Source organism: Oncorhynchus mykiss, chromosome 30 (genome assembly GCF_057628025.1).
Source record: "Oncorhynchus mykiss isolate SJ-2025 chromosome 30, ASM5762802v1, whole genome shotgun sequence".
Classification (NCBI taxonomy): domain Eukaryota; kingdom Metazoa; phylum Chordata; class Actinopteri; order Salmoniformes; family Salmonidae; genus Oncorhynchus; species Oncorhynchus mykiss.
Genome location: NC_143051.1, coordinates 11,185,086 through 11,195,995, shown reverse-complemented (window position 1 = coordinate 11,195,995; position 10,910 = coordinate 11,185,086). Strand labels below are relative to the sequence as shown.

Sequence of the window (10,910 nt, the reverse complement as noted above, 5' to 3'; positions counted from 1 at the left end):
TCTCTTTCATGCTAGGAATCAAGTTTCACTGTGTTCTTTCTGCTACCGTGTGTATGAAGGTTCTGAGAATAAAATACTAGAGCATTGAATACTTTATTTATAGGATTATTTTACAAATTCAAATGGAAGTGTTTGCGGATACAATCATGTACTCTGTCAATGAGCAATAATAGGTGTCTTTCTGTCACTGTTATAACAGAGGGTTATAACCATTATCCTGCTGTCACTGTTATAACAGAGGGTTATAAACATTATTCTGCTGTCACTGTTATAACAGAGGGTTATTCTGCTGTCACTGTTATAACAGAGGGTTATTCTGCTGTCACTGTTATAACAGAGGGTTATAACCATTATTCTGCTGTCACTGTTATAACAGAGGGTTATAACCATTATTCTGCTGTCACTGTTATAACAGAGGGTTATAACCATTATTCTGCTGTCACTGTTATAACAGAGGGTTATAACCATTATTCTGCTGTCACTGTTATAACAGAGGGTTATTCTGCTGTCACTGTTATAACAGAGGGTTATTCTGCTGTCACTGTTATAACAGAGGGTTATAACCATTATTCTGCTGTCACTGTTATAACAGAGGGTTATAACCATTATTCTGCTGTCACTGTTATAACAGAGGGTTATTCTGCTGTCACTGTTATAACAGAGGGTTATAACCATTATTCTGCTGTCACTGTTATAACAGAGGGTTATAACCATTATTCTGCTGTAATCGCAGCTATTCATGGGATTGTAAATGCCTCAGGCCAAAGATGGGTGCTATTTGGTCGAGTCCCTCATAAGAGAAAAGACATTGGGGAAATGGTATTTACCCTGCAAGGACAATCAGGATGGGGTGCGTGGGTGGAAGTGGGACGCACATCATTTTAACTACTATACAGTCAAATCAATGAATTGATCATTTAACCTTTATACATGTCATGACAGGGGAACAAATGAATACTAATTGAAATGTTTCACGAGTACATGTCTATACTCAAAGGGACTTGGCATCAGACCAGAAGTACCCCCTGGGCCTTGGCCAAAGCCAGCCAGTCATTCTTCTAGGCTTTCAGATTGCCATCTCCACACTACATTTAAGCACCCGCGTAGTTTTCTGTTCTGTCGAGTTGGTGTGAGGGAGCTCAAAGTAAAGTACCTGTTGCCTTCAAGCACAAGGCAGGCTATAGGCCTACATGGTAAGGCAATAGTGCAATCAATTCTAATAGTATATGAGCTAAATACGTAAAGAATAAATCCCATCGACGTGTTGAAGGTTTAGTCTAGTGATTCACTCTTCGTGGACTTCATTTATTTTCCTGTCAGTTGTTTGTTTCCCTTCTACTAAATTCTCTACAGAGCAGAGTACAAACCCTGAGTTACCACTAAGAGCCAAGCCTGCCAACTGCTCCATATTTGTATTACACACACACACACACACACACACACACACACACACACACACACACACACTACTCACTACTCAATACTCACTCCCTCTAACTCCCTCTCTCTCTTCCTCCCTTCCTTTCACCCTCTCTCTGCCTCCCTCCCTCTCACCCTCTCTCTGCCTCCCTCCCTCTCCGCCTCCCTCCCTCTCACCCTCTCTCTGCCTCCCTCCTCTCTCTGCCTCTCTCCGCCTCCCTCCCTCTCACCCTCTCTCCGCCTCCCTCCCTCTCACCCTCTCTCTGCCTCCCTCCTCTCTCTGCCTCCCTCCCTCTCACCCTCTCTCTGCCTCCCTCCCTCTCACCCTCTCTCCCTCCCTCTCTCTGCCTCCCCCCTCTCGCCCTCTCTCCGCCTCCCTCCCTCTCACCCTCTCTCCCTCCCTCTCTCTGCCTCCCCCCTCTCGCCCTCCCTATCTCTCTCTCTGAAGGTGGCGGCATAGAGCGGTGGAGCTATTAGCTCCGCGCTGCAGACATCATTAGGAGTGGAGGGAGACGATTCCACCGTCAGCGCAGGAACAGGAAGCCCTGGCAACAAGGAGACACCGCTCTTACCAGACCATTACACCGTACAGTAAGTCCTAGCTCTGTCTATATTCTCAGTCTGTCATTTTTGTTGTGTCACTTTTTTCTTTGCTAAGCGGTAGAGGTAGAGAAAATGGCTGGAACTGGAAGGAAGGCGTACGCGCAAAAAGAGCGTTCGTTTATTTCCAAAGCCTTTGAAAATGTTTACCTCGCACTCTGACCTATTTGTTTTGTGTCCGGAGCATAGACGGTTGTTTGTGGTTTACAGTCATGCACTTGTCATTTCGAACAAAAATGCAAACGAACTACTAAGTTTGACACATGTGAGCGGTGGTTTCGCGGACTTGAAAACGAGCAAGGAGTGTTTCACAGGCGGGTTGGTGTGTAGGACAGGCAAGCTAACTGCGCCACCCCACCCAGAAACATTGCATAAAGAATAGTAAAATACATATTTATAGTATAGCCTTCAACCGTCCACTTTTAAAATGGTTGTGGTACGTGAGTAGCCTACGTGGCCGTATGTCCACTCATGCGACACGTTTTAGTTTCTAATTCCATCGCGGAAGTGTTTTTTATTCTTCAAAAACAGGGCAAACCAACTAACCCTAGTCCACCTAATGTAACCGGCGTCATTACAAATACATAGTAGATGACATGCCCTTAATTTGGCGGGGAGAGAGAAAATGTTATCTACTCGGTTAGGCTACAAGCCCTTTTCATTGACGCTGGCTGATTTGTAAAGGACATTGGGTCTCCTGAATGTGTCTAGTGATTGCTCGACTACCCGTGGCGTGATGTCACTCATCCTAGCTTTGGTGGTTATATAACAGGACTGTAGGGATCCCGGGTTGTGATAGCCGAGGTATTTATACTCTGCTTACACTCAGGAATTGCACAATGCATAGTAAGATTTGCATAGTAAGACCTGTCTTCCCTAGAGGATAGTCTACTGCTACATGCCACAACCACTACACTGTTATTACATGGTTACGTTTGATCCAGTATCTAGAAACGATGGTGGTTGGTCAAAGAGTGTTTCAATGTTGCCGAAAAAAAAACAAACGTTATGCTGTAAAATGTAACAGTAACTTTGCAATCCATTGAAGGGGACACTTGATACTACGAAATTATTTTTCAACAACATGCAAGCCTGCAGTAAAACAAGAATACACGTTGTCGTACTTCAGCCTACACCAGCTTGCTTATGAGCATAATAATGCATATTAAAAAAAACATGTCTGGAGGCCGTTTTGTAATGCAGTAACATGTCAAGAGGTGAGGTATTTGTTGCACCTCTGTATCCAATCAAAAAAAATAAAGATTGGTTGGATCACAATTATAATCACAATCTTGATGATCTTATTTGTTGTGAAACTGACTGATATTACTTGTTAGATATGACTTGTTTTAGATACTGCTGCACTGTCGGGAACTAGAAGCACAAGCATTTCGCTACACTCAAGCAGTAACATCTGCTTAACACGTGTTTGTGACAAATCCAATTTGATTTGATTTGATTTTTGATGATAATATAATTCTTGTTGCAGCCATCATGTTTCACCTCAATACCTGATAGGCCCATGTGTTGTTTATGTATGCAAATATGTTCCATTATGTTGTTGCACATACAGAGGCATTGTTCCGTGGATACAGTTCTCTGGACTCTGTATTGTGGGTGGCTATGGAGTTGACATTTATACTAGGTTATTTTGCTACAGTTCTTCTGTATATAACCTGTGTATATCACCTGTGTATATAACCTGTGTATATAACCTGTGTATATCACCTGTGTATATCACCTGTGTATATAACCTGTGTATATAACCTGTGTATATCACCTGTGTATATCACCTGTGTATATAACCTGTGTATATAACCTGTGTATATCACCTGTGTATATCACCTGTGTATATCACCTGTGTATATAACCTGTGTATATAACCTGTGTATATAACCTGTGTATATCACCTGTGTATATAACCTGTGTATATCACCTGTGTATATCACCTGTGTATATCACCTGTGTATATTTGTTTTATGTTTTACTCCATGTGTAACTCTGTGTTGTTGTATCTGTCGAACTGCTTTGCTTTATCTTGGCCAGGTCGCAATTGTAAATGAGAACTTGTTCTCAACTTGCCTACCTGGTTAAATAAAGGTAAAATAAAATAAATAAATAAATATAACCTGTGTATATCACCTGTGTATATCACCTGTGTATATAACCTGTGTATATAACCACATTGTTTCTTTATGTACCTTGTCTTCTTGGTAGTGTAGTATGAGGTGGGTAGGTTTGTAGTGGCTGACCAGTGATAGTGTAGTATGAGGTGGGTAGGTTTGTAGTGGCTGACCAGTGATAGTGTAGTATGAGGTGGGTAGGTTTGTAGTGGCTGACCAGTGATAGTGTAGTATGAGGTGGGTAGGTTTGTAGTGGCTGACCAGTGATAGTGTAGTATGAGGTGGGTAGGTTTGTAGTGGTTGACCAGTGATAGTGTAGTATGAGGTGGGTAGGTTTGTAGTGGCTGACCAGTGATAGTGTAGTATGAGGTGGGTAGGTTTGTAGTGGTTGACCAGTGATAGTGTAGTATGAGGTGGGTAGGTTTGTAGTGGTTGACCAGTGATAGTGTAGTATGAGGTGGGTAGGTTTGTAGTGGCTGACCAGTGATAGTGTAGTATGAGGTGGGTAGGTTTGTAGTGGTTGACCAGTGATAGTGTAGTATGAGGTGGGTAGGTTTGTAGTGGTTGACCAGTGGTAGTGTAGTATGAGGTGGGTAGGTTTGTAGTGGTTGACCAGTGATAGTGTAGTATGAGGTGGGTAGGTTTGTAGTGGTTGACCAGTGATAGTGTAGTTTGAGGTGGGTAGGTTTGTAGTGGTTGACCAGTGATAGTGTAGTATGAGGTGGGTAGGTTTGTAGTGGCTGACCAGTGATAGTGTAGTATGAGGTGGGTAGGTTTGTAGTGGTTGACCAGTGATAGTGTAGTCTGAGGTGGGTAGGTTTGTAGTGGTTGACCAGTGATAGTGTAGTATGAGGTGGGTAGGTTTGTAGTGGTTGACCAGTGATAGTGTAGTATGAGGTGGGTAGGTTTGTAGTGGTTGACCAGTGATAGTGTAGTTTGAGGTGGGTAGGTTTGTAGTGTCTGACCAGTGATAGTGTAGTATGAGGTGGGTAGGTTTGTAGTGGTTGACCAGTGATAGTGTAGTATGAGGTGGGTAGGTTTGTAGTGGTTGACCAGTGATAGTGTAGTTTGAGGTGGGTAGGTTTGTAGTGTCTGACCAGTGATAGTGTAGTATGAGGTGGGTAGGTTTGTAGTGGTTGACCAGTGATAGTGTAGTATGAGGTGGGTAGGTTTGTAGTGGTTGACCAGTGATAGTGTAGTTTGAGGTGGGTAGGTTTGTAGTGTCTGACCAGTGATAGTGTAGTATGAGGTGGGTAGGTTTGTAGTGGTTGACCAGTGATAGTGTAGTATGAGGTGGGTAGGTTTGTAGTGGTTGACCAGTGATAGTGTAGTATGAGGTGGGTAGGTTTGTAGTGGTTGACCAGTGATAGTGTAGTATGAGGTGGGTAGGTTTGTAGTGGTTGACCACTGACCAGTGATAGTGTAGTATGAGGTGGGTAGGTTTGTAGTGGCTGACCAGTGATAGTGTAGTATGAGGTGGGTAGGTTTGTAGTGGCTGACCAGTGATAGTGTAGTATGAGGTGGGTAGGTTTGTAGTGGCTGACCAGTGATAGTGTAGTATGAGGTGGGTAGGTTTGTAGTTGCTGACCAGTGATAGTGTAGTATGAGGTGGGTAGGTTTGTAGTGGTTGACCAGTGATAGTGTAGTTTGAGGTGGGTAGGTTTGTAGTGACTGACCAGTGATAGTGTAGTATGAGGTGGGTAGGTTTGTAGTGGCTGACCAGTGATAGTGTAGTATGAGGTGGGTAGGTTTGTAGTGGCTGACCAGTGATAGTGTAGTATGAGGTGGGTAGGTTTGTAGTGGTTGACCAGTGATAGTGTAGTATGAGGTGGGTAGGTTTGTAGTGGCTGACCAGTGATAGTGTAGTATGAGGTGGGTAGGTTTGTAGTGGTTGACCAGTGATAGTGTAGTATGAGGTGGGTAGGTTTGTAGTGGTTGACCAGTGATAGTGTAGTATGAGGTGGGTAGGTTTGTAGTGGCTGACCAGTGATAGTGTAGTATGAGGTGGGTAGGTTTGTAGTGGTTGACCAGTGATAGTGTAGTATGAGGTGGGTAGGTTTGTAGTGGTTGACCAGTGGTAGTGTAGTATGAGGTGGGTAGGTTTGTAGTGGTTGACCAGTGATAGTGTAGTATGAGGTGGGTAGGTTTGTAGTGGTTGACCAGTGATAGTGTAGTTTGAGGTGGGTAGGTTTGTAGTGGTTGACCAGTGATAGTGTAGTATGAGGTGGGTAGGTTTGTAGTGGCTGACCAGTGATAGTGTAGTATGAGGTGGGTAGGTTTGTAGTGGTTGACCAGTGATAGTGTAGTCTGAGGTGGGTAGGTTTGTAGTGGTTGACCAGTGATAGTGTAGTATGAGGTGGGTAGGTTTGTAGTGGTTGACCAGTGATAGTGTAGTATGAGGTGGGTAGGTTTGTAGTGGTTGACCAGTGATAGTGTAGTTTGAGGTGGGTAGGTTTGTAGTGTCTGACCAGTGATAGTGTAGTATGAGGTGGGTAGGTTTGTAGTGGTTGACCAGTGATAGTGTAGTATGAGGTGGGTAGGTTTGTAGTGGTTGACCAGTGATAGTGTAGTTTGAGGTGGGTAGGTTTGTAGTGTCTGACCAGTGATAGTGTAGTATGAGGTGGGTAGGTTTGTAGTGGTTGACCAGTGATAGTGTAGTATGAGGTGGGTAGGTTTGTAGTGGTTGACCAGTGATAGTGTAGTTTGAGGTGGGTAGGTTTGTAGTGTCTGACCAGTGATAGTGTAGTATGAGGTGGGTAGGTTTGTAGTGGTTGACCAGTGATAGTGTAGTATGAGGTGGGTAGGTTTGTAGTGGTTGACCAGTGATAGTGTAGTATGAGGTGGGTAGGTTTGTAGTGGTTGACCAGTGATAGTGTAGTATGAGGTGGGTAGGTTTGTAGTGGTTGACCACTGACCAGTGATAGTGTAGTATGAGGTGGGTAGGTTTGTAGTGGCTGGCCAGTGATAGTGTAGTATGAGGTGGGTAGGTTTGTAGTGGCTGACCAGTGATAGTGTAGTATGAGGTGGGTAGGTTTGTAGTGGCTGACCAGTGATAGTGTAGTATGAGGTGGGTAGGTTTGTAGTTGCTGACCAGTGATAGTGTAGTATGAGGTGGGTAGGTTTGTAGTGGTTGACCAGTGATAGTGTAGTTTGAGGTGGGTAGGTTTGTAGTGACTGACCAGTGATAGTGTAGTATGAGGTGGGTAGGTTTGTAGTGGCTGACCAGTGATAGTGTAGTATGAGGTGGGTAGGTTTGTAGTGGCTGACCAGTGATAGTGTAGTATGAGGTGGGTAGGTTTGTAGTGGTTGACCAGTGATAGTGTAGTATGAGGTGGGTAGGTTTGTAGTGGCTGACCAGTGATAGTGTAGTATGAGGTGGGTAGGTTTGTAGTGGTTGACCAGTGATAGTGTAGTATGAGGTGGGTAGGTTTGTAGTGGTTGACCAGTGATAGTGTAGTATGAGGTGGGTAGGTTTGTAGTGGCTGACCAGTGATAGTGTAGTATGAGGTGGGTAGGTTTGTAGTGGTTGACCAGTGATAGTGTAGTATGAGGTGGGTAGGTTTGTAGTGGTTGACCAGTGGTAGTGTAGTATGAGGTGGGTAGGTTTGTAGTGGTTGACCAGTGATAGTGTAGTATGAGGTGGGTAGGTTTGTAGTGGTTGACCAGTGATAGTGTAGTTTGAGGTGGGTAGGTTTGTAGTGGTTGACCAGTGATAGTGTAGTATGAGGTGGGTAGGTTTGTAGTGGCTGACCAGTGATAGTGTAGTATGAGGTGGGTAGGTTTGTAGTGGTTGACCAGTGATAGTGTAGTCTGAGGTGGGTAGGTTTGTAGTGGTTGACCAGTGATAGTGTAGTATGAGGTGGGTAGGTTTGTAGTGGTTGACCAGTGATAGTGTAGTATGAGGTGGGTAGGTTTGTAGTGGTTGACCAGTGATAGTGTAGTTTGAGGTGGGTAGGTTTGTAGTGTCTGACCAGTGATAGTGTAGTATGAGGTGGGTAGGTTTGTAGTGGTTGACCAGTGATAGTGTAGTATGAGGTGGGTAGGTTTGTAGTGGTTGACCAGTGATAGTGTAGTTTGAGGTGGGTAGGTTTGTAGTGTCTGACCAGTGATAGTGTAGTATGAGGTGGGTAGGTTTGTAGTGGTTGACCAGTGATAGTGTAGTATGAGGTGGGTAGGTTTGTAGTGGTTGACCAGTGATAGTGTAGTTTGAGGTGGGTAGGTTTGTAGTGTCTGACCAGTGATAGTGTAGTATGAGGTGGGTAGGTTTGTAGTGGTTGACCAGTGATAGTGTAGTATGAGGTGGGTAGGTTTGTAGTGGTTGACCAGTGATAGTGTAGTATGAGGTGGGTAGGTTTGTAGTGGTTGACCAGTGATAGTGTAGTATGAGGTGGGTAGGTTTGTAGTGGTTGACCACTGACCAGTGATAGTGTAGTATGAGGTGGGTAGGTTTGTAGTGGCTGACCAGTGATAGTGTAGTATGAGGTGGGTAGGTTTGTAGTGGCTGACCAGTGATAGTGTAGTATGAGGTGGGTAGGTTTGTAGTGGCTGACCAGTGATAGTGTAGTATGAGGTGGGTAGGTTTGTAGTTGCTGACCAGTGATAGTGTAGTATGAGGTGGGTAGGTTTGTAGTGGTTGACCAGTGATAGTGTAGTTTGAGGTGGGTAGGTTTGTAGTGACTGACCAGTGATAGTGTAGTATGAGGTGGGTAGGTTTGTAGTGGTTGACCAGTGATAGTGTAGTATGAGGTGGGTAGGTTTGTAGTGGTTGACCACTGACCAGTGATAGTGTAGTATGAGGTGGGTAGGTTTGTAGCGTCTGACCAGTGATAGTGTAGTCTGAGGTGGTTAGGTTTGTAGTGGTTGACCAGTGATAGTGTAGTATGAGGTGGGTAGGTTTGTAGCGTCTGACCAGTGATAGTGTAGTCTGAGGTGGTTAGGTTTGTAGTGGTTGACCAGTGATAGTGTAGTCTGAGGTGGGTAGGTTTGTAGCGTCTGACCAGTGATAGTGTAGTTTGAGGTGGGTAGGTTTGTAGTGACTGACCAGTGATAGTGTAGTTTGAGGTGGGTAGGTTTGTAGTGGTTGACCAGTGATAGTGTAGTTTGAGGTGGGTAGGTTTGTAGCGTCTGACCAGTGATAGTGTAGTATGAGGTGGGTAGGTTTGTAGCGTCTGACCAGTGAAAGTGTAGTATGAGGTGGGTAGGTTTGTAGCGTCTGACCAGTGATAGTGTAGTATGAGGTGGGTAGGTTTGTAGCGTCTGACCAGTGATAGTGTAGTATGAGGTGGGTAGGTTTGTAGTGTTTGACCACTGACCAGTGATAGTGTAGTTTGAGGTGGGTAGGTTTGTAGTGTCTGACCAGTGAAAGTGTAGTATGAGGTGGGTAGGTTTGTAGCGTCTGACCAGTGATAGTGTAGTATGAGGTGGGTAGGTTTGTAGCGTCTGACCAGTGATAGTGTAGTATGAGGTGGGTAGGTTTGTAGTGGTTGACCACTGACCAGTGATAGTGTAGTTTGAGGTGGGTAGGTTTGTAGTGGCTGACCAGTGATAGTGTAGTATGAGGTGGGTAGGTTTGTAGTGGTTGACCAGTGATAGTGTAGTATGAGGTGGGTAGGTTTGTAGTGGCTGACCAGTGATAGTGTAGTATGAGGTGGGTAGGTTTGTAGTGGTTGACCAGTGATAGTGTAGTATGAGGTGGGTAGGTTTGTAGTGGTTGACCAGTGGTAGTGTAGTTTGAGGTGGGTAGGTTTGTAGTGGTTGACCAGTGATAGTGTAGTATGAGGTGGGTAGGTTTGTAGTGGCTGACTAGTGATAGTGTAGTATGAGGTGGGTAGGTTTGTAGTGGTTGACCAGTGATAGTGTAGTTTGAGGTGGGTAGGTTTGTAGTGGTTGACCAGTGATAGTGTAGTTTGAGGTGGGTAGGTTTGTAGTGGTTGACCAGTGATAGTGTAGTCTGAGGTGGCTAGGTTTGTAGTGGTTGACCAGTGATAGTGTAGTATGAGGTGGGTAGGTTTGTAGTGGTTGACCAGTGATAGTGTAGTATGAGGTGGGTAGGTTTGTAGTGGTTGACCAGTGATAGTGTAGTATGAGGTGGGTAGGTTTGTAGTGGTTGACCAGTGATAGTGTAGTATGAGGTGGGTAGGTTTGTAGTGGTTGACCAGTGATAGTGTAGTTTGAGGTGGGTAGGTTTGTAGTGTCTGACCAGTGATAGTGTAGTATGAGGTGGGTAGGTTTGTAGTGGCTGACCAGTGATAGTGTAGTATGAGGTGGGTAGGTTTGTAGTGGCTGACCAGTGATAGTGTAGTATGAGGTGGGTAGGTTTGTAGTGGCTGACCAGTGATAGTGTAGTATGAGGTGGGTAGGTTTGTAGTGGCTGACCAGTGATAGTGTAGTATGAGGTGGGTAGGTTTGTAGTGGTTGACCAGTGATAGTGTAGTATGAGGTGGGTAGGTTTGTAGTGGCTGACCAGTGATAGTGTAGTATGAGGTGGGTAGGTTTGTAGTGGTTGACCAGTGATAGTGTAGTATGAGGTGGGTAGGTTTGTAGTGGCTGACCAGTGATAGTGTAGTATGAGGTGGGTAGGTTTATAGTGGTTGACCAGTGATAGTGTAGTATGAGGTGGGTAGGTTTGTAGTGGTTGACCAGTGGTAGTGTAGTTTGAGGTGGGTAGGTTTGCAGTGGTTGACCAGTGATAGTGTAGTTTGAGGTGGGTAGGTTTGTAGTGGTTGACCAGTGATAGTGTAGTATGAGGTGGGTAGGTTTGTAGTGGTT

The 10,910-nt window shown here is 44.7% G+C and overlaps 1 protein-coding gene across 1 annotated transcript in view; it reads left to right on the top strand.

Annotated features, from left to right (window-relative positions):
• Positions 1–1,779: 1,779 nt before the first annotated feature.
• Positions 1,780–10,910, top strand: part of LOC110487919 (ataxin-1) — a 179,943-nt gene continuing 170,812 nt past the window's right edge. Inside the window, exon 1 of the mRNA XM_036971340.2 lies at positions 1,780–2,010. The gene's annotated coding sequence lies outside the window, so the exon portion shown is untranslated. The remainder of the gene's footprint in view (positions 2,011–10,910) is intronic.